This window comes from Thunnus albacares, chromosome 6, assembly GCF_914725855.1.
Source record: "Thunnus albacares chromosome 6, fThuAlb1.1, whole genome shotgun sequence".
Classification (NCBI taxonomy): Eukaryota; Metazoa; Chordata; class Actinopteri; order Scombriformes; family Scombridae; genus Thunnus; species Thunnus albacares.
In genome coordinates, this window is record NC_058111.1 from 5,809,811 (window position 1) to 5,831,222 (window position 21,412).

Sequence of the window (21,412 nt, forward strand, 5' to 3'; positions counted from 1 at the left end):
CACACAACTACTATCTCGAGGAAGGAAACGATTAATGAAGACTGTAGAAGTTCAAGAGTACAACGACATAAATCAATGCGTACATGAATCCTACCCTATGATTACATCTACTATCGGAAAGATGGAAACAATTAGGACTTTAGGTTAATGGCTTGATTTGCAGTGTCTTATTGAAAGCACAAGGAGCTTCAACAGACTGTAAATCAGGACGAAAAAAACTGTCATGTGGGGATCCAGAATGTCATTGTGTGTCTCGTATTCGTAGACGGCGGTCTGGCTGCGAGTCAAGGAAGATTGCGGATTCTAAAATCCTGAGGTATCTGGAACACTGAGCTGAAGGGCTGCGGTTGAAAATTTTTTTTTACTGCTGCTGAGAGCCAAGACACAATCAGGTTTAAATGTCAGGAGTGACCCGGGCAGGAAACAGACAACGGGGTTTTGACCTCGGAGATTTTGTCAGATGCGAGAGAGGACTTCATTCGCTAGGTGGCGTGCACATGGTTGACTGTTTGTAATTAAAACATAATGGTGTGGGTGCAACTGGAGGGCTCTAAAACACAATGTGAGGCTGGTTATGCAATTCAGTGTAGCTCACTCAGCGGCCGATAAATGCATATGCGGTGTTAAGAAATAGAAAATTATACCAGCAGGCTACGAGTCGGCGATACAAAAAAAACCATACAAGTCTTGTACTAACAGACAGAGTCAGATGTCGGAGGAACAGGTGAGCTCCAGAGCATACAGACAAGTGATTTACAGCTGCAGCAGGTGTACGGTCACGCCCCCGCCCCCGCCCTCCGCCCCCCAACCCAGACAAACCCCGGAGCTCAGTCCCCTTCATATCCCCATCATCTTAAAAACACCGTGTGACAGTGAAAAGGATGAGACCAACAGGTGTCTGCTCTTTCTGACCACTAGATGATTTAGTTAATTAAGTATTTTAAATAAATTCTGACTCAGTTAATTAAATGGGAAAACTCCCCCATTTCTCTTGGGGGGGTGATTATGGGTCTCTGCCTGTTCAGTTTATGACTTTTAAGACCTGTTGAGATCTTTTACAAGCCAGTTTGAATACAATTTCACAGAAATATGACAGCAGGGTGTGACAGATTTCTCATAGGGAAAGTACAACATAGGGCACTGAAGGTGATCTACTTGTTTTTACACGGTAAATTTAAATTAACTTAACACCTTTTAAGACCTTTTACAACGTCCAGACACTATTGTAGCCACCTGTCACTGAACTCTATGTAGTAAAACAACAAGACAAGGTCGAAACCTAGTATATAGCTGAGCCCTGTATGATCAATGTGTGAAATTGTGGCCGATTTGTTACAGGGATAGTCAGAGGTAGTGTCTATAATGTGAATTCCTGGATATTAAATGTTCATGTGCAATTTTCTGTAGTGGTCCCAGTAATATTTGCTGGTAGAGTTACTGAACATGACATGGTTGAGCTACATTTGAGTGAGAAAAAGGGTGTAAATGCAGCTGCAACAACAATACTTTCCACTTTTATCTTGGGATGTTTGATTTGAAAGAGTTATTTTAATTATAACTATTCTAATTGTCTGTTAACTCCCTCTGCTCTTTCATCTGTTTCACTCTGCGGATGTTTTTCACTGTATTGAATGTTTTGTCAGAGAGTGATGGTTATTTGGGGTGCTTTAACTCTCGATGTCATAAAGGCTGCGGTGGAAAATTGTAAATGAAAAGTTTTGACAGCATTTCGGGTGCAAATTCAGGAGGCTTATCTCCGCCCAGTTACAGTCAAATCAAGCACTCCTGCAGAGCAGCCGCCCCCCACACCAAACTGATATTACAGCCTACATGAGTCTCATGTTTTAATGCTGTTGTTCATCATTTGGGATGTAACAAAAAAAAAGTCAGAGAAATAAAAAGCTTGCATCCCGGTGTTTTAGTTCAGTTATAAAATCCAAACACAGCTGGAGAGTCGATCACACCGGACTGTAGAAGGGGAGACGCAGAGACGCTGGTATGCGTCTGTTTAAACAGGAGTTTAGCTGACTTCGCTGCATTTAACTCCGGAGCTGAGAGCGTCAGAGCTCAGAGCAGCTTCCATCATCTCGCGCCGATTCATTCTGAAAGAGCGACAACGAGAGCCAATGGGGAAACTCTAACACTCAGCCTGTCCACCAATGGCGTAACTTCATCACTCACTCGTGGGCAACTTCGGTTATAGACCTTACAAACAAAGCTCGAATGTTGTTGCGATTACTGTCTATTAAGTCCACATAGAAACCTTAAAAGATAAAAGTGATCAATGTATAAATCATGTTCCTTCAGACAGGAAAAACCTTATGGTGGGCTTTTGACCTGAGGCTAAAACAGTATAAGAGCTACACTGCTGCACCCTGCTACCCACTCAAACAGTGTTAATGCTCCCTCACACATGAAGAGTAAACCAGAAAGCTATAAAAGGCCCCTCCTCTCACAGAGCAGCTCCCTCCCCTCAACACAACCACTATAGTTATAGCTTCCCTATGTTTTAAACCTCCCTCCCACTCAAAACATGTCACTCTCTCATCATCTCTCCCTTTACCCTCAATCTCTCTGCTCTCCTTTCCCCCCCCCTCTTTGATAGGTTCCCACCCTCCTCCCACCTCTCCCTTAAATAGTCCCTCTCTCTCTGCTAAACTCAACCTCTCTCTCTCTCTCTCCTTGCATTGCTCCATTGCCGCTCGTCTATGCCTGGCTGAACAGTGAGAAAGCCTGTCCGGTCAGTGGGCCAGAGCCAGGCTGATGAGCTCTGGATGAAACTGCTGTCCTCTGTCCTGATTCAAGTATTGTACATGGGTGGTCCCCCACACGGAAAAACACTAAGTCACGGCAATACTATTCAGCAGCAACGACACTATTGGGTATGAACCTGACCTAAATTTAGCAGGGCCATGGATTTGTTATGCTTTTTTGATTCTGCTCATTGATTCCTGAAAGCAATTCTGAACCTATTAGCGTACATGCACATATACAGTATATACATATATACATTAAAGGGGGCTGAACTTGACAATAGACAGTGGCTATGCAGGATAACCACTGCACAGATAGTCTGTCTAACAAGACGAAAGGCTGATAAGAATGATAAAATACCTCGTCATTGATGACAAACGGCTGGTAATATAAAAATAAAGGAGGTTTGTGTTTGCAACATAATTTGGTTCCTTTTCTCAATCAAATTTACTCAAGATTGGAGTCAGGATTCAGCAAGAAATGTTACACAACATGATAAATGCCATTCGAAAACAGATCTCAGAAAAGAAGATGATTCTGCAAAACCCATTAAAAACACACTATAGCTTGTACAGGTTTTAATACCTAAAACAAAAGCTGGGAGTTATTTGCTTTAACTGATTTATACCTAAACATAGTCAAGAAAAATTATCAAATCAAACATGAAGATTAAGGGACATTTTTCAGTCTGACAAATGCAGCAAAACACTAAGAAACACTAATACTAAGGGACAACAAAGTTATTGTACACTTCGGTTTTTAAGGCCTCTATAAAAATGAAATTTCTTGCCCATTTAATGCGCCGTGAAACAATATTTTGTATTTAAATTTCAACTACTAAGAATCTGAGAAAAATGATCTGACTTACTACAATGCGTTTACACAGGATGGGGGATATTTTCAGTACTTAATGTGAGCAAAATGTTCTCAACAATGTATTGTTGTTAGCATCAAAGAGGCCTTATATAACATGTAAGAGTGAAGCAAATGAATGTTGTCTTTATGTGGACAATTTCTGCTCAAAACAAAGACACAAAACTGGACATTTTCTGACAATTAGTTGATTTTTTTTTTGAGGTAATTACTTATTTTTATAAAATGTTTTATCAAACACGTCAAGGAGGGTTAGCAATGATCACATGTTTTATTTCTGAGTAATAACCGTCTCATCATATTGTGTAAAAGACACCGCTAGTTAGAAAACACTTCATCAGAGTCAGCCACAACAAAGAGAGCGTGCGTCACCCATTAAAATCTCTGCTCTAATGAGTTTCTATCTGTGAAGTGACGATGATTAAATGTTTAACTGAGAGAGTGAAACTCCGGAAACTGACGTGTCAGCTGGACCATTTTAACAACTCTGTCGGAGTCGCGGGAACTACAAAGACAACTCAGTCCACTCTGATTGTACAGTCAGCGTTACAGTGTGGGCTTTCTCTTACCTCACTCAGGAAATTAATGTTAATTAGAGTCAGCTGATATCATCTGTTTTACCAGTGAAAGCAACAATCAGTACAGGCTAAAAATGTAAAGCTGCTACATGAATGTTTGGTACGCTGCTCTTTGCTAATGAGAAAGAGAAAGTGGAGATAACATTCGTGTGGTCAAATTATTTTTATCATTCACACATCTTAATTTTCATTTTCATTTGCAGCAAAAGGGCTGCTTTAAAAGGACAGCGGCGATACAACACAAGCAGGCTTCAGGTGCATAAACACAGTGGAGTACAGTAAAGCAAGGATCTGCATTTCATCTGGTTTATTTTAGCAAGAACAGATCTAGTGACCACTGTTGTTATGCTGTTCTTACTTTAGCTTGTTTTTGCTGAATCAAGGGTGATAATTAATAGCCTGTCTCACTACTGCAAACACACACATACACACACAAAGTGCTGTGCAAACACACTGTACACTGCGTGACCTTGGAGCTACCGAGCGCTCACACGACCGTCAGAGCTTCACAACACAGTGTGTGTGTGTGTGTGTGTGTGGCCTTCTCAGCTTCAATATTACACCGACTGAGACTGCTTACATCTGTCTACTGTTACGGTAAATGAGGTAGTTAAGATACAGAACTGGTCGTTACACTTACTTAAGTTCCCATGACATGAAACTGCATCGACCCACTTATCTCAGACATGGCAAATGCCGCACCGGTTGATGTTTACTAAGGATGTCCTGATCATTTTTGTACGCACGCATGCACACACCCAGATGTAGACAAGAACCAAAACAGTTCAAACTACAACTGAGGGAATAAAAGATTTTCTTTAGATGTTTTTCCGGACCAGTGGGACTTAATAGTGTTGACCTGATGTCAACAACTGGAAGGACTGGTGGAAGGGGGTGCGAGGGTTCCTGCTTGATCAGAGTGGCTTTCCTGATTACTGACTGGGTGTAAAGTTCAGATAGGGGGAACCAATTATTTTGCTGGCCCTGATTTGTTATGCGTGAGAGTTTTGTTTTGTGTTTGGTGGTGAGGGCGTTGTACCAAGATGAAATGTTGATGGGGAGTATAGAGTCAATTAGCGCCCTGTAAAGCAGGGTTAAAATGTTCTTGCTGACATTAAAAGTCCGTTTCAACGCTCACAAATAGTGATGTAACAGAACAAAGTTGATCCGTGATCCTTACAGATCGCCCCTCATGGCATGTGAACCGCAAATTAAGTGCAAGATTTAACCATCATAGTGAAATACAGTTTTACTGCCAGTTACTTTTTAGACCCGGCAGCCAGACATTTCTCTGTTCTCTGTGTGGGAGCGGCTGAGATTGATAGTAAAATGAGAAAAGCTGGTTCAGCTTAAAAAGGTCAGTCCACCTTAAGTAAGCCAGGTGAGGTTAGGCTAACCCACTGTCGCTAACCCCCTTCACTTTTCCAACAGTTGGGGAAACAACAGATGAGACTCTTCTTGGTCTTGAGCAGCTGCAGCATTTATTAACTGACACACTGCAGCCTGTACTGTACATTTACTGCCAGACTGACATCTTACCTAACTAACCTTTTCCTCCGCTCACATTCACCGTCACTTTTCTGCCAATCTCTCTCTCACACACGTTATGCACACACGTTATGCACACACGTTACGCTCTGCCGTATTCCTTAAAGCTACGCTACTATGCATGAAGACTAGCTGGTGCCTGGTGTAATGGCTGATGAGGATCCTAATAAACTAAACTAAACTAAACCAAGAGTTTCCAAGGCAACGACACAGAGGTTTACTCACATTTCAGAACAGTGCCGCACACAGGCTCCCAAACGCTATTGATTTTCGAATGAATGGACATTTAACGTTATTTTTGGCATTTTAAAAAAATGGCCTGGTGGGGGTTCTTGTTGACCTGGCAGCCCGCCAGACCTGTATAGTTATAGGGGAGGCACTGATTTCCCTAATCTCGATGCAGAGTTGCAGTGAAGAGATAAATAAGACAGATGCAGGCTGTGTTTTACACTGATGAAACTGATGATTGATAGATCACACAAAAAAGCCGTTGTGTGTTTACGAGAGGGGGGCATGTTGAATCCTAACGAATCAATCAGGGATGCTTGTGTTGCAATAAGTGCAGTGACAGTCATGGCTAGCAGAGGAGAAGAAGAAAGCCTCTAGCAAAGCCTCTAAGCTGCATGTATGGGAGCACTTTGGCTTCCCTGTAAAATATAATGATGATGGAAGAAGGGTGGTGGACAAAACCGTTATGGTGGGTAGGCCTTGTGTCACGAGAAAGCTGTAAGATAATGGCAATACATCAAACACAGCCACCCATTTGACAAGACATCACTCTGGTGTGTCAGTGACGGGAGCCAAGAGAAAGGATGCTCAACAACTTCTCACTGGTCCCTCTTCTTGCCCCTCTACGAACTGTTTTATTTATAAGAGGTTATCACATAACAGCAAAGACTAAAGTTAACTGTCATGTTTAACTTTAAGTAAATGAAACTGAACAAGGACACAGAGTGTCATAGATGCATGTTTCTCATTCTTGAGTAGTATTTATGGCACTGAAAAATTACACGCTCCACTGATTACTCTATTTAACAACACTCACATAATCCCGAGGGATGTTTGTATCACGTATCACGCTGCTCGCCTTACTCAATTCTTGATTGGCCAACAGCACGTGCCAATATTCTCTGATGCATGCAAGGGGGAGGGGGCTTTGCTGTGTGCCAGAGAATGATGATACAATGATGAAACATTCTTTATTTTACCCGATCGGGCAAGTGAGTTGCTAAGTTTACTAGCCCGACGTGGCATTTTACTTGACCCAGGCAATCGGGCAAGACTTACTGTTGAACCATGGCCCCCCTCACACAAATCTGGCACAGGTACTGACAGGAGCAGTAGCAGAGTGGAAGCTGGAGAGGCCCAACAGCAATATGCCAATCGCCACAGATGATGCCAAGAACCGCCGTGACAGAAGCTGGACCGGGACCACAGACAGGGTGCACATGTGATCCATTTAGCATCCTAAGGGGGAATCTCAGCGAACCAGATGGACCACCTCCTTGGGAAGATCAGGAAGGTGGTTTACTATTTCCACCAAAGCACAACAGTCGCTCATGTGCTTCAGATCAAGAAAGAAATGCTACAGCTACCGACCCACAAGCTCTTACACAATGTCACAACAAGATGGATCTCTACTTATGACATGTTGAGCAGCAGGAAGCTGTAAATGCTGCACTAACAGACAAGATCCTGACAAAAAATATCAAACACGTCATCACCTTGTCTGTCAAACCCCTTAAAATGGTTACAACCCTGATGAGCACTGAAACTACACAGTCTGTGTCCATGATCCTACCTCTGAAAACAAGGACTGTACAATCCATGGCCCCAAGTGAGGAAGACAGCACCATCACTAGAGAGGTCAAGGCTTAGAGAGAGGACCTGAACCCCAGATACACTGACCCCCCTGTTCCACAAGACTGTCTTCATAGATCTACTGCACTGGATCCAAGGTTCAAGTCCCTGTCTCACCTAGACCCTGCCCTACGCCGGAGGACAAAGTGATCTCACCGCTGAGACTGTGAGCCACGAAGAGGTAAAAAAAAAAGCTTATCAATTCCTCTTATCGATGCCTAGACGTGTGATGTTGATGGAACGAAGAAGGCGGCCTCCGGACTGTCTACAGAAGCAGACACGCTAAAAGTTATCTTCAGCTATCTTGTAGTTCATCTTCAAAAATGGCAGCGGTTGCATTGATATAATGAGTAAATAATCACCTTTGCAAGATGACCGTGAAGTATATTGTGAACTTTCCACGCCATCACTCAGAAATTAATGTTAGCAGAGCGGAGCAGCAATCAGCAGTAACAAATGAGACACACACTGCAGCATTAGACAACTTAAACCAACTCTTGAGATGAGAAGAAGAAGAAGAGAATAGAAAATAAGAAGAACTTGGTGTTCAGTCTCTTTTTCACCTAAAAAAAAACCCTGCGTCTGTTCAGCATCTTGGACGGCGATGTCTTTCCCCAGAGCTGACGGTGCAGCAGCTGGAGACGTGACATTAATAACACAGCGGAGCACTCCGCCTCCCCTTCAGGTTGTTATTCTCATACAGATAAGAGACTGTACCATGATTTCAAATGGATTAATTCATTAATTAATGCAGTTAACATCTGGCTGTGGACCATTTATCTTATCTACCAGTTACGTGTCATATATTCATCAGCATGCAAGGTCAATGTTATATAGTGGAGATCATAAAACAATTGCATTAAAACTGAAACTCTGTGTAGGCCGATTTTAATTCCAGAGAAAATTGATCAGGAATCAGTAAGGGAATCGATAAAGAATCGTACCAATAAGCAGAATCGATAATGGCATTGCTATCAATAAAATCTTAACCAATTCTCATTCCTAGATGTGGACAAAGGCTATTTTTTCATTCATTAACATGTTTAAATGAAGAAGGTATCAAGCCTCATGCTGCAAAATTACATTGTAAAACAATTGAGTGCTCAATATTTTACACATTTTAGGATTTTATTTAAACATTGGACACCTTGAATGTTGACTACGGGCAAAAGTTCTTTGCTTTAAGTGTTTTACAGAACAGAAAGCAAAGTTATATTTGTCTCCCTTTTTATTTTCTTGCTGATCCGAAAAAACGATCCGATCCGTGACTCAAAACCGCGATACGATCTGAACCGCGAGTATTGTGATCTGTTGCACACCTACTCACAAATGATCTTTAGTAAAAATACAAACAATGCATGTGGAAAGTACATAAACCTGACAGCCAGGTTTAATTTTGTCATGAAGTGACTCCTGGAATTGACGTTTATTAGCGACAGCTCATTAACTAACAGTTATGCTTCGATTTCAACTGGTGCGGAGTTCTACTGTGGCTACGCTTTACCGCACAGTAGCGACTCAAAGCACGTTGAGGCTTTAAGTCTGTTTTCTTCCGCTTTACCCTCATAACTACAGTGATTTTCTTTCGCGCTCTGATCGCTGCCAAAAAGCGGTCGACCTAAACGCAGTACCGAGCCTGACTGAACGCAGCTCGTGTAGATAATATCGAATGAATGAAACTGCTGGTTCTGCGCTGCTTTGACTAACACCACCTGTTTAAACATGCTGTTAGAACCTCACTGCCTGTCACCTTTTCAAAATAAGATGCATCAGAGACTTCATGTCCTCATGACCCTGAGAACTTTAAGTGAAACCCAAATTGTCTGTATTGTTTACTATTTGAAGGAGCGGTGATGATTGAATCAATGCACCTCATCCTATAGTAATTTAAGATTATAAATAATGTTTGAACTAAAAGAAATAGATTAGAATTAGAAGATAAAATACTAGTGTTTTGACCATTACTCTTTGCCAATGGAAGAAGAGAGAGCGAGGACATAAATGATTTGAAATACTTTAGCAAACTGTTGTATTTTACCAACTTGGTATTGGATCCAAAGCCAGCTAGCAAAGCCCAACCATAAATCCTACAATAACAAATATCCCTTACAAGTATCCAAAACTGATTTCTATTCTTACAAGTTCAAAAAATGAGCAAGCAGGCAAATTGTCAAGCAACAGCAACCTCAGCCTCCGTATGTATATCTGAGAATAGGAACTCCAAGCTACTCCCTTTTGTTAAATAACACAAAATGCATTAAACAAACTTCCTGCACATAAGAGCATAAGCACTCAACTTCCTACACAAACACACAAGGTAGTGGTGAATCATTACCAGAACCTGTTCTGCCCCTCATCTGCATGTGTCACCAACACTTGTGCAAAGCAAGACAGATGATCGGGATAGCTGAGTCCGACAGCTGTCTTTACATTCACAAATATCAGCTGTCAGGAACAGATTTGAATGGCAAAAGTCAGGGGAAATAAGGGAGGAGAGTTAAAGAAGACAGTCATAGTCCAGTTAGTCCCCCAGCAGTCAAACAGGGCTGTCTATGTGAAACAAGAAATCATCCCTCACTCTCTTTCTTTCTCTGCCTCCTCCCCTTTCACACAAGGCAAACAATAAAGTTATTATGCTTTTTTTTTTCTTCCTGACTCACAGTTAATCCATGCTGTGAGATTTTTTAAACAACAGTTTTGTTGTTTATGGCGCAGATTAACTTTCGCTCGGTCGCAGCAACGCAGCACAGCTCCGACCACAAGTTGTAACTTAAACCTGTAACTCCTTCACTTGCTTTACACACGACTAAACTAGGAGTTAAAACACAATAAAAAAAACGATATAAACATCCATAAAACTCACCATATATTGTCGGGGATACTCACTTTTTAAACCACAGGTAGTCTTTTTTAGCCAGCAGCAGCAGCAGCAACAACACACACACACTATCCACCTGATCTCATGTCGGAAACGCAGCTGAGGACGAGGGAAAAACAGATTCCCTGCAGCAACAAAGTTGTTTCCGCGAAGAAATTGAACTCAATTAAAAACCGTCGGAAGCGTCGTTACGTTTTCATTTTTAAAAAATAAAATAAAAAAAAAAAACACGGACACGGTTGCAGACAACAAGAGTTAGCGTCCAAAAACACAAACACACACACACACAGAGAGGGAGAGAGCGAAAACACAGTGTTGTAGCTTTGGGCTGTAAATATAAAGTGTGTCGCATTCCTATGGTTTCAGCAAAACGCGGCCCAGTATCATGACGTCACCGGGAGAGAGAGACAGAGAGAGAGAGGGAAGGAGAGCGTGCTCGCGGGCGCGTCCACGAGACAACGATAGTAGCACCGGTTTGTTATTATAATAACATTATAGAGGTTATTATATAATGTTCTGTGAAATATTCAGCGAGACACTGAAACCGTTTCCTCTACTCTTCTCTTGTTCTTCCTGCTGTCAGTCACACACACACACTGAATCTGCCCTCACAGGTGTATTTCACAGGTGTATATTGTTACCTGTAGTCACGTGATGAGGCTCAGACTGCTGCTCTTCTTTTTTTTTTTTGCTGTATGGTTGCAGATAAAGTTGATCTACTGCTCCAATAAAAACTGTGCAGCAGCTATTACAGGGAATACTGATTTACTGCTTTGATAATAAACAGAGCTTGAATTGTCCTGTCAGTGTTTGTGTGTGACCATTTAAATAATAAAAAAAAATGACAAGACACCAAACAAGTGAAACAAACAGTAAATATACATTCTAGCTTTTGGATGATGAGACATATTTATTTGTGAGTAATTAAGACTAATGAGAAGGGTACAGATTAATTTTACAGATTAGCTTTTGAAGTGCATTTTTTTGTTTTGACTCACTTTGGCACAGACGACACTGACAGCGTTGCTCAAATTATTGCTATTCATAGTCTGATCAGGGCAGGCTAATGTGGAATATCATGTCTGCCCGCTAATATGAACACATCCGTCACCGAAGACGCTACAGCAGACACACAGGTAGTAAATCAAGTGACCTGTTTTATACTTTGAGTGGTTTATCGAATAAAATTAAATTTAGTACACAGTCTTTTTATTGGTGTCTTGTTTCCTAACATAACAAACAAATCAGCAACTAAGTGCTTTAAAACGTCTATATTCTTTTCCACTTTCATCAAAAAAAAAAAGGGATTTATTCACATTAAAACATGTATTAAAAGACATCTGTACAGTTGTTTATAGTAGGAGCTCCTTATCAAAGCCAGCCAAAGTAAGAACAGTGAATCATGTCTATTTGTTTCTTTATCTACTATCTACTATCTAAAAGACTACAAGGTGTCAGAATCAATGAGGAGAGAGCCCGTTCAAAATTCCTTTGAGAGTAAAAATACAGCAGGAACGAGTCCACTCAGCGAATGAGAGCCAGAAACACACAAACCTGCCAATCCCGAGGCCGAGTTCAAACAAAGCATGTAGTGTTGCAGCCAATGAGGGCTGACTTCCAGAGCCAGGTTGTGGAATGTGGAAAGGTCAACGATAAAGACGGCAGAGAAAGAGAGACAGAGAGAGAGAGAGAGAGAGAGAGAGAGAGCGCTACATAGAGCAGACAAGCTAGGTTACACATATTTCAGCACACGTACACACACACACACACACACACATAGAAATCCAGCTAGTCTGTGCACAAGACCTTGAGACCTTTGCTTGTCTCGCCCTTTCTAACAGATACACTGAAATATTTTTTTGTCAAGTTCACTGGAAGGAGTTCGCGAGCTGCCTCCAAGTTCAAACAATGAATAGGATGTTATAGGTCACCTCACACACACACACGCAAACGCTAAAAACGTCAAAGCACACAAAACAATGCATATGCAAAGATGTTATCTGCTGCTCTATAATGAGTTTGGGCACAGCTGCGGGTGGAGGCAGTAAAAAAAAAAAACTGATATATTTAAAGAGATGTTACCTGCCTGTTAAAATCCAACACTGGTTCGGTTTTGGATTTGAAATAAACATGAAAAGGAAAATAGAAGCAGGCTTATCAAAGTACAGGTTTGCATAAAGGAAATGACTCCATGCTTGTGTTATTACTCAGTGAGAACACCGCTCAATGAATGGTGAGCAACCGCAGGTCATGTGACCGTGTTTTTTTGTTGTCTATAACATTCAAAATGGACCCAGTTCTGCAGGAAAAGGAACCAAAAATGTCCATATCCTTATAATGACCCATTTTTATTGAACAAAGTATTTAGTTCACCAACCACCTCACTAAGGCTTTACTTCCTGTAGCTGCTTCTCAGTGTTTACTGATGCATTTCATCTGAAGCAGAACAAGAAAAACAGCAATAGAAGTCATAACAGCTCTGGATGGCAGCGAGAGTTCATCAGAAAACTGTGATGCTGCTGTGTTATTATTTTCATCTAAGTCTGTTAGATAAAAGTACAGAAACAGAGGGGTGGTAAAAGTCTCCTGATTGTTGACTTCACTCAGCGCAGACCGCCTTGTGTGATTATCAACGTAACTGAAAATAAACTGATTAGTTTTAGCCGAATCTATTGATAAAATGTCAGAAAATGGTGAAAAATGTTGACCACTGTTTCCCAAAACCTAATGTGATGCACTAAACTGTCTTATATTATATAGATATTTCATTTATTATGATAGAAGACTAAAGAAAACCAGAAAATATTCACATTTGAGAAGCTGCAATCAGAGAATTTAGGGTCAGAAAAATGACTCAAAACGATTAATTGATTATCAAAGTGACTAATTTAATAGTTGACAACTAATCGATTATCAACCGAACTGAAAAAAACTTTATTAATTTATTAATATTAATCTGCTGATTCTTTTCTTGATTAATCGATTAGTTGTTTGATCCATAAAATGTCTGAAAATGGTGATAAAAACGTCGATCACTGTTTCTCACAGCCCGATGTGACGTCCACAAACGTTTTGTTTTGTCCCGAATGACAGTCCACAACCCAGAGATATTTCATTTATTATGATAGAGGACTAAAGAAACCAGAAAATATTCACATTTGAGAAGCTGCAATCAGAGAGTTTTGAGATTTTCTTCTTAAAAATGAGTCAAAACAATTAATCGATTATCAAAATAGCCGATTAATTGTTGCAGCTCTAAAACAGATCAGGTGATGAGAGAAAAAAATCCACTAACTTTGTACTAAACTAAACTATCATCACAACCTGCTACAGCACGATGTCAAACATCAAAGCATAAAACTGTCCAACACATGATTCAGCTGCAGCACCGTCATTACACGCTGACGGCATGTTGTGGAAAAACTGAGGCGATGAGGTGATGTTGTTGTGAAGAAGTCGAAACATCACTTCAGTCTCTACTGTCATTAGTGAGGCCAGTCATCAGCCCATCAGCTGGTCTGAGATTTACTGTCTACAAGACAGTTAAATCAAATACAGCAGATTAGTGAATGTAGGGAAGAAATTAAGATCAATCAGATGCACGTAAAAAAATCTCTGTAACACAAGCTGGGAAGATTTGGGCAAGAAAAGGTTAACACTCTTCTCCTGCTTCCACAGAATCACCATGTTGTCCATGAATAAGTGAGACTAGTGACAAAAAGTATTCACTGTTTGTGCGTTTTCATGCCAAAAAAACCATTCCAGCTGCATTCAATGGCTCCCTTAGAAATTCATTCTTGGATCAGATCATAAAAAAAACAACTGAAGCTTTATATTGAAAGCTAAGAAAATAACATTCTTGATGAGGTTTCATTGATCTTGAAGATTGGTTAACAGCGTTTAAAGGGGTAAATAATAACCGACTCAATAGCAGACTCCTGGGCCTATTTACAGGCAGAGCGCTGCAACAAAAGTCCCGCCCGCGTCATCTAGACTATTCCAGTGTTATGGGACTGCAAAAAAAACGTAAACAAAAAAAGCAGCTTTTTTTCTCCCCCCCACCTCTTGTTTCACGGCCTACTATAATATACTGGCATTCCCTAGTATTGCAACACCAGTGCAACTGAGGTGAAACACAGTCACCATCCAGATCTCTCTCTCTCTCTCTCTTTCTCTGTACTGTGTCTGTTTGTGAAACCTCCATATCACCAGGAACGTACAGGCCCAAGCTTGATTTAAGTGTCTGTATGTGCAAACACAAGAACAGCACCGAGTTTAGCCTGAACAGAGGACTGCTACAGAGGGCTGCACATATATGCAAGCAGAAATTCACAAAGTAAGGTACTCATCCCCCAAAACAACAATGGATTATTTTCATTATCAATTAATCTATGTAATGATAAGCAATATCTAATAATTATTCAAAACAGGAGAGAAGAAAGGGAGATTATATTGGTATTATGGGCATTTTAGCATTGATTAATTTATCTTAGGCAGCTTTTCCTCTCAGATTTTGTTCAGAATCAATACATGATAACACAGAAACAAAAAGTTCGAACAAGGAATGCATAAAAAAACATTTTGTGGTCTTGATACCATCTGAGCTGGTGCCTAACAACACACATATCACTTTTTTTTTTTTTTTTTTTCACTGTCATTTTTAACACTATATCCACTGAGCTGGAACCCCAGACTTTGTGGTTGACACTATGACTCAAAAATAGGCCTGTTATTGTTATGTTATTGAAGTGTTTTTTATTCAAACTGTGTTCTTGCCTCTGTTCCTGAGCACCTAGAGGGCTGTGTTGATGTTGGCGGCTACAGTCATTCCAGAGAGGATTTTTTTTTTTCCTCTAAGGCAATAAGCCTGGCCCTTTCTCCCCGTTACAGGGAAGAATCATAATGTAGGGTCTGATATGACCAGTGAGGGGTTGTTTTTTTTTTCTCTCTCTCTCTCTCTCCCTGCTCTTCATCACCCAGCGCTTATTTAATCTGTTTCCAGTCAGCTTAGCTTGATCCTACCTCTCCAGACACAGGTTTTATTTTGAAAGGTTGAACAATACAGGTAATGTCATGGGTTCATTTACTAATCCCTCGTGTTTTTGCAGATAAGATATATATATTTAAAGATCCTGTCAAAAGAAACAGATAACTTACATAAAGGAATTGAGACAGCAAACAAAAACAAAACATAAAAAACAGAGAAAGCAAAGAAGAGTTAAGAGCAACTTTGTTCTCTTCCAAAACTTTTTTTTTTTCCTCCATCACTCCCCTGACGTGAGGTGGAGTCGGGGGGTTTTCACTCACAGAGTTGCACTGCTGTGTTTTCTCTCTGCAGCTCTGGTTGTTTGGTCTTAAGCTGAATCTGTTAACTTCTCTTCACTTCTCTCTCTCTTTGGACTCTCCACAAACACACAGACCTACCTGCACGCACAGAGCAAGTATCCACTTTCATCTTCGCTCTCTCTTTCTCTTCACTCTATCTCATATCACTCAACTCCATGTCTCTCTCTCTCACACACACACAGACACATTCCTCCCCCCCTCCACCCCCCAACCCTCTTCTTTTTCAAGCCAATGCCATCTTTTTCTGTGAAACTTGATACCAGGAGAAAGATGGGAGACTTTTAATGTTTCCATGCTTTCTCATCCACTACAGCATAAACTTAACCAGCAAGAACAGAAAGAGAGTTACAACTGACAATCGTTTTCATTAACAAATTCATCTACTTAGCACTTTTCCCAACTAACAAAGTGACTGATCTGACCTGCAGCAACATGCAGTAATTATACTTGACAGCCGAAACTACTGTATTGACTTCAATTTGACCGATTTATGACATCATTTTTGCATTTAACAAGTCAGAACATCATGCAGAAATACTGAACAAGTGGATCTCTTATGTGTCTACAATCTACTTAACATCCTGTTATCTATTGTATCTCCAGCCTGAAGTAAAGTGTGGTTGATATAAAGGTCATTTTACAAAACCCAAACCTCAGATAACGCTCATAGCAGGAAATAAAGTAAGCAATGCTCTTCTGTTCCCTTTCTGATCTTTGATTTTTCTGAGAATTAACCTCCACTTGCTATTTACCACACCACAAAATGACATTTTCTCTTTCAACAGCTTCTAAATAACAAGGAAACTGACACAGAAAATGACAATTTAACGCTTTAATTTACTACCGCACGCAATAAAAGGCGTCTCGGTTGTACGGGGGGGTGACATCTCCAGCTTTCAGTGCTTATTGCTGATACGACCGCCGCTTTAGCCTCTAGCTGCCACCTCGTAAGTTGATGTGAAAAGCTGTTAAGAGTTCATGGAAGAAGAAGACGCCTGAACAGCAGCTGTGTTTGTTTCTCTCTCACTCTCTCTGTCTGAAGGACCCTCGGGTCAACTCGCATCACACTAACAACAACATCCCTCCTGCCGTCGTTTCTGCCCCCTGCTGGACACGTCTTTCAACAGTCATCTACGGTTCCTGATCGTCTCCACCTTCGTGACTCAACCTCCCTACTGCGCTCCACCCTGAACACCCTTCCTGCCAACCTTGTTTTGTTTCGGTTTTTTTTTCCTCCCAAAATCGGCCGGTTGTCAAGAAAGAAATCCGCTTCGATTGGGTGCTTAGTGGGTTACAGATGTTGCTGTTGTTCAACTCTATGTGCTTTCATCCTGAAACTGAAAAACAGTAAATGTAAAACCTCCAAGGAAATCTGAAAGCAAACTGAATTTCATCCACAAATTTTATTTATTGAGTCAAAACAGTATGATCACTTTGGCCAGTTCTACATGGTGCACATACTGGCTTGCAGAGCCTGCTTTTAAAATAACAGTCCTGTCTAGCTTATCTTCCATGCAACAAAGAAAAATCTTAGACTTATCACTTCCAACGAATGGGAAATGTTTGGGAACGGTAAAATAGGGTGTTGTTACATGTCTTCATCCTGTCAGGTTGGGTGACGCACTTCAGGCAGGCCAAATATTAGTCCTGTCGTCTAAGGTTGAAATTCTGAGCAGCTGAACCGTTGGTACTGAGAGAGGAGACGGCCTGTTCTCAAGCCTTCGGGGCACCACAGATCCCTTCACTATTACTACTGTTACAAGATAGCAGGGAGGGGCGCAGAGAGCTAATTGAAGCCTCCTGTCAGGGGGAGAAAGAAGAATATTGCTACTGAAGCCCTAGTTTGCGCAAACACCACTGAGTGCTCTTAGCATTATGTAAGAGAGAAAAACAAACACCAGCATGCAGCCGATACTCATTTACCAGTGTATTTACCCCTCCAGATTCTCTTTATCTCTATTATTAGCAATACAAGGTTTATAGTTTTTCCAGCTATTTGACAGTGGACCAAATACTTAATGCATATGTGACTGTTACAGATATGGATTTGGTTCATCAAACGTATCAGTGAGGACGAGTGTTGACCCTGACAGCCTGTTTTTCTCGTGGGATCTGTTCAGTCTTTTCTTGCCTCTGTTGACCCCTCTTACATCACTACGCAGCAGACAACCTGAATACTTCCTCAACTACTATCACTAAATATTACAGCACAAAGAAGATGCTGCTTATTTTGCAAGTGCAGAACCAGATTAAGAGATTCACATTAAGATACAATCAACTAAATAATCACCACCAACTACATCCCTGAGTTGCTTTAAGCTCCATTCGTCACTTGCTAATTTCACAATTGTAACACACACCATGAAAAAAGAATTTAAAAAACGCCAATCAGCAGTACAATTAACAGCGGCAATACAGCAATGAACAAATACTCTATTACATGTGACCCTGACTACACACTGCTTTTTGTAAGACATCAAAAGCCAAAAAAGGTTGCAAAACTCTGATCTAATCTTTAACAATGTGTTGTATTTTAAAAGCTTGTTATATTATCCATTGTGTCAAATCTTCATCTGAAAGGTAACTAAAGCTGTCAAACAAAGGTAGTGGAGTAGAAAGTACAATATTCCCCTCTGAAATGTAGTGGAGTGGAAGTATAAAGTAGCATAGAATGGAAATACCTAATACAGGTACCTCAAATGTGTACTTAAACACAGTACTTGAATATGTACTTAGTTACTTTCCACCACTGACAATTAATATTATTTCTCAAAGCTGAAATCCACCGATACAGATAGTATGCTGATCTACCGGTGACATATTTGTCACCTGATCTGTGGCATCTGTTGATGTGCCAACCTGTCACCTAGTTCCTCCCTGGCACAGATATTCTTGCTGAACAACTTGCAGCGCGTGATGTAGTGCTGGGGGTTGATTTTGATAAGAGTGCTCACCGCTGGGGTATGTGAGCCAGGAGAGTGACCCCTCCATACCGCTCTGGCATCCCAGGAATGTGTGGTTTGCCCAGCACTAATCGCACAACCTTGCTGACTAACTAACTCCTAACTCACACACTCACATACACTCTACACCCCGTGAGAATATGTCAACCTGAGACATAACACACACACATGCATGCATATCTGGCGGCTGGCGGGGGGAGAAGGAGGAGGGAGGAATAACATAAAAGACCGGAGGATGTGGAGAAATGACTTGTGCAATAAAAAAAAGTGGGGTCAAGGAAAGGAGAGAGCAACTCTCAGACAGCCAATATCCTTTTTCCTCCTGCAGCATGCCCAGACAGCACACGGCGGATACGCACGACCCCATTCCTGCTTCACAGGTGAAAATGAACCGGTTAAACTTACCGGTACAGACACACTGCAATATAAAAAAATAGATGAATGGCAATGAAGACAAGATGACCTCGGTGTTTCAGAATGGCTCATAAGACAGATAAGAAATGTTACCAGAACCAGTTCGTCTCCTGGATTCGCCATTAAGCCGTCCGGCGAGCTTAGAGGGTCTTAGCAAAGAAAACACAGCCTGAACGTAAAACCAGCTTGGTTCTTATTAGTTGAATAACTTTAACAAGTGACTCGTCGCTTTGTACATCGGCCATATTTTGAAGGCTGCAAGCTTTATACCTCACCTATAAACCGTTCTTCACACAACACACACATACAGACCCACATGGAAAGTATCTTTTCTCTCTTCCTCTCAAACCAGACTGACCAGACTTTAACGCAGCTAGCGTTAGCCACTGTTAGCAACTAAACGGGGAGCAGAGACGCGCCAGCAGCTTTAACAGCAGTTATTACACCCAAATGTGCTCACTCACCCCGAAACTCCCAGGTACACGTTTTCTGCTGCCACCAAGGTATGGAAATAAACTTTGTTCTGTTTAAAAGAGCCGAAGCGGACTAACTTTGATCAAACTGTGTGACATTAGCCGAAGTCTCACTTTCCCGACGCCATGTTGAACGGGGGGAAATACTACATCCGGGAAACTGCGGCCAAGCACCATGGCAACCGAGTGCAGCGGGTCACCCGGGAAACAGTGGGTGAGGGCAGTCTGCCCATATATATCTATATCGATCTCTATATCATTATACTTTCTTATCTATCTATCTATCTATAGACAACCAGCTCCTATCCATACTGACCATTAGAAGATCACGTCATACTGCACTTACAATGTAAGTGATGGGGGCCAAAATCCAAAGTGTGTCCACAGTCATTTTGTGTAAAAATGCATTCCAAAATTTTTTATCTGAAGCTAATATGACGCTTCAGCCGTCCAAATTAGTCAAAACAAGTAGATATGCGTGACAATCAAAAAATAGAAGATAAGAGAAAAGTAAGTTAAGTATCCATAGAAAGTCAGAAAAATACAACTACCATGAAAGACAGGTGGTGTAACTACTGTATATTAATACAATTTTACAGTAAAGACTAAATAAAAATCTATTATATGTGAAGGGAGCTGTTGGGTTTTAAAAAATAATGAACAAGATATTTACTGGGAATGTGCAAATGTTCACAGTATAAACAGTATACACAATGTGCAAGTGTAATAATACAAAGAATATAAATAATTGCGTTAATGTAATGAATCATGTTAGATGTGACGGGTTCAGAGATGTGCAATATAAGTTAATAGATTTTACATGTAGTGTCCATGGGAGACAGGGAAACACTGTCCGAGGAAACACAAAGAGGGAATTTGATGCTAAAAAGACTGTAAATGTGTCAGATATCCACTTGATATGACTAACTCAGACTGCTGAAGCCTCATATAAGCTTCACATCAACTTTTAAATGACTGTGTGGACACACTGTGGATTTTGGCCCCCATCACTTACATTGAAAGCACATTTGAAGGGGATATTTTAACAGCCAGTATGAAAAGGAGGAGTGATTACCGCTAGGAAAACCTCTTTCACTGTTCATATGTTGTTTTAAGACACAAAAACTGTGATTCTGTCCTTTAAGTTTCAAGTGTTTTTTTCCAGGTGATAGCTCCCATTTTCTTCCTGCTATTTGCATTGTGCTATAAAAAAAAATCCTGTTAAACCAAACTAAAAAATGAAGCAATATTTGTGAGCAAGAATTCCCACTAAACATACAAACTTACAGCATGGCTAGATTTAATATTTTGGTTTAAATTGTAATATCAGAGTGTGGCTATTACGGCTTTAACAGTGTGGGCAGAGGGTAATAAGGAGGTTGAAATGGGATCAGAGGTCAGTATATGCCTTGGGACATTTCACTTTGTTATTAGGTCCCATTATAGATTTACACTCCCCACCCTCCCCTCTCCACACACAGAGCAAACATTTTAATACACTGTCCCCAGTCATTTCCTGTCTGTTTATGCAGCTAATACATAAGAGCAAAACAGAGAAGAGTTAAATAGAAGACTGAGGACCGGATGAGAGATGGAGAAACAGATATAGGACAGAAGTACAGGAAGACGCAGAAAAGATTTCCAAACCGGACATCTGCCGCTGAAACAAACTGTCTGAAGTTTTCAGCTGTTTAAGTGCAGAAGTACAATATTTTCAGTCTCCGC

At 40.8% G+C, this 21,412-nt stretch overlaps 1 protein-coding gene across 4 annotated transcripts in view; it reads right to left on the reverse strand.

Moving 5' to 3' along the window:
• pak4 (p21 protein (Cdc42/Rac)-activated kinase 4) overlaps positions 1 to 19,888 on the reverse strand; it is a 44,007-nt gene extending 24,119 nt beyond the window's left edge. The window contains exon 1 of one of the 4 annotated variants that reach the window (XM_044353785.1): positions 19,679 to 19,888. The gene's annotated coding sequence lies outside the window, so the exon portion shown is untranslated. Of the gene's footprint in view, positions 1 to 10,476; positions 10,856 to 19,678 lie in introns of those variants that run through there. The other 3 variants (XM_044353782.1, XM_044353783.1, XM_044353784.1) reach the window with 3 other exon arrangements.
• Between the last annotated feature and the right edge of the window lie 1,524 nt (positions 19,889 to 21,412).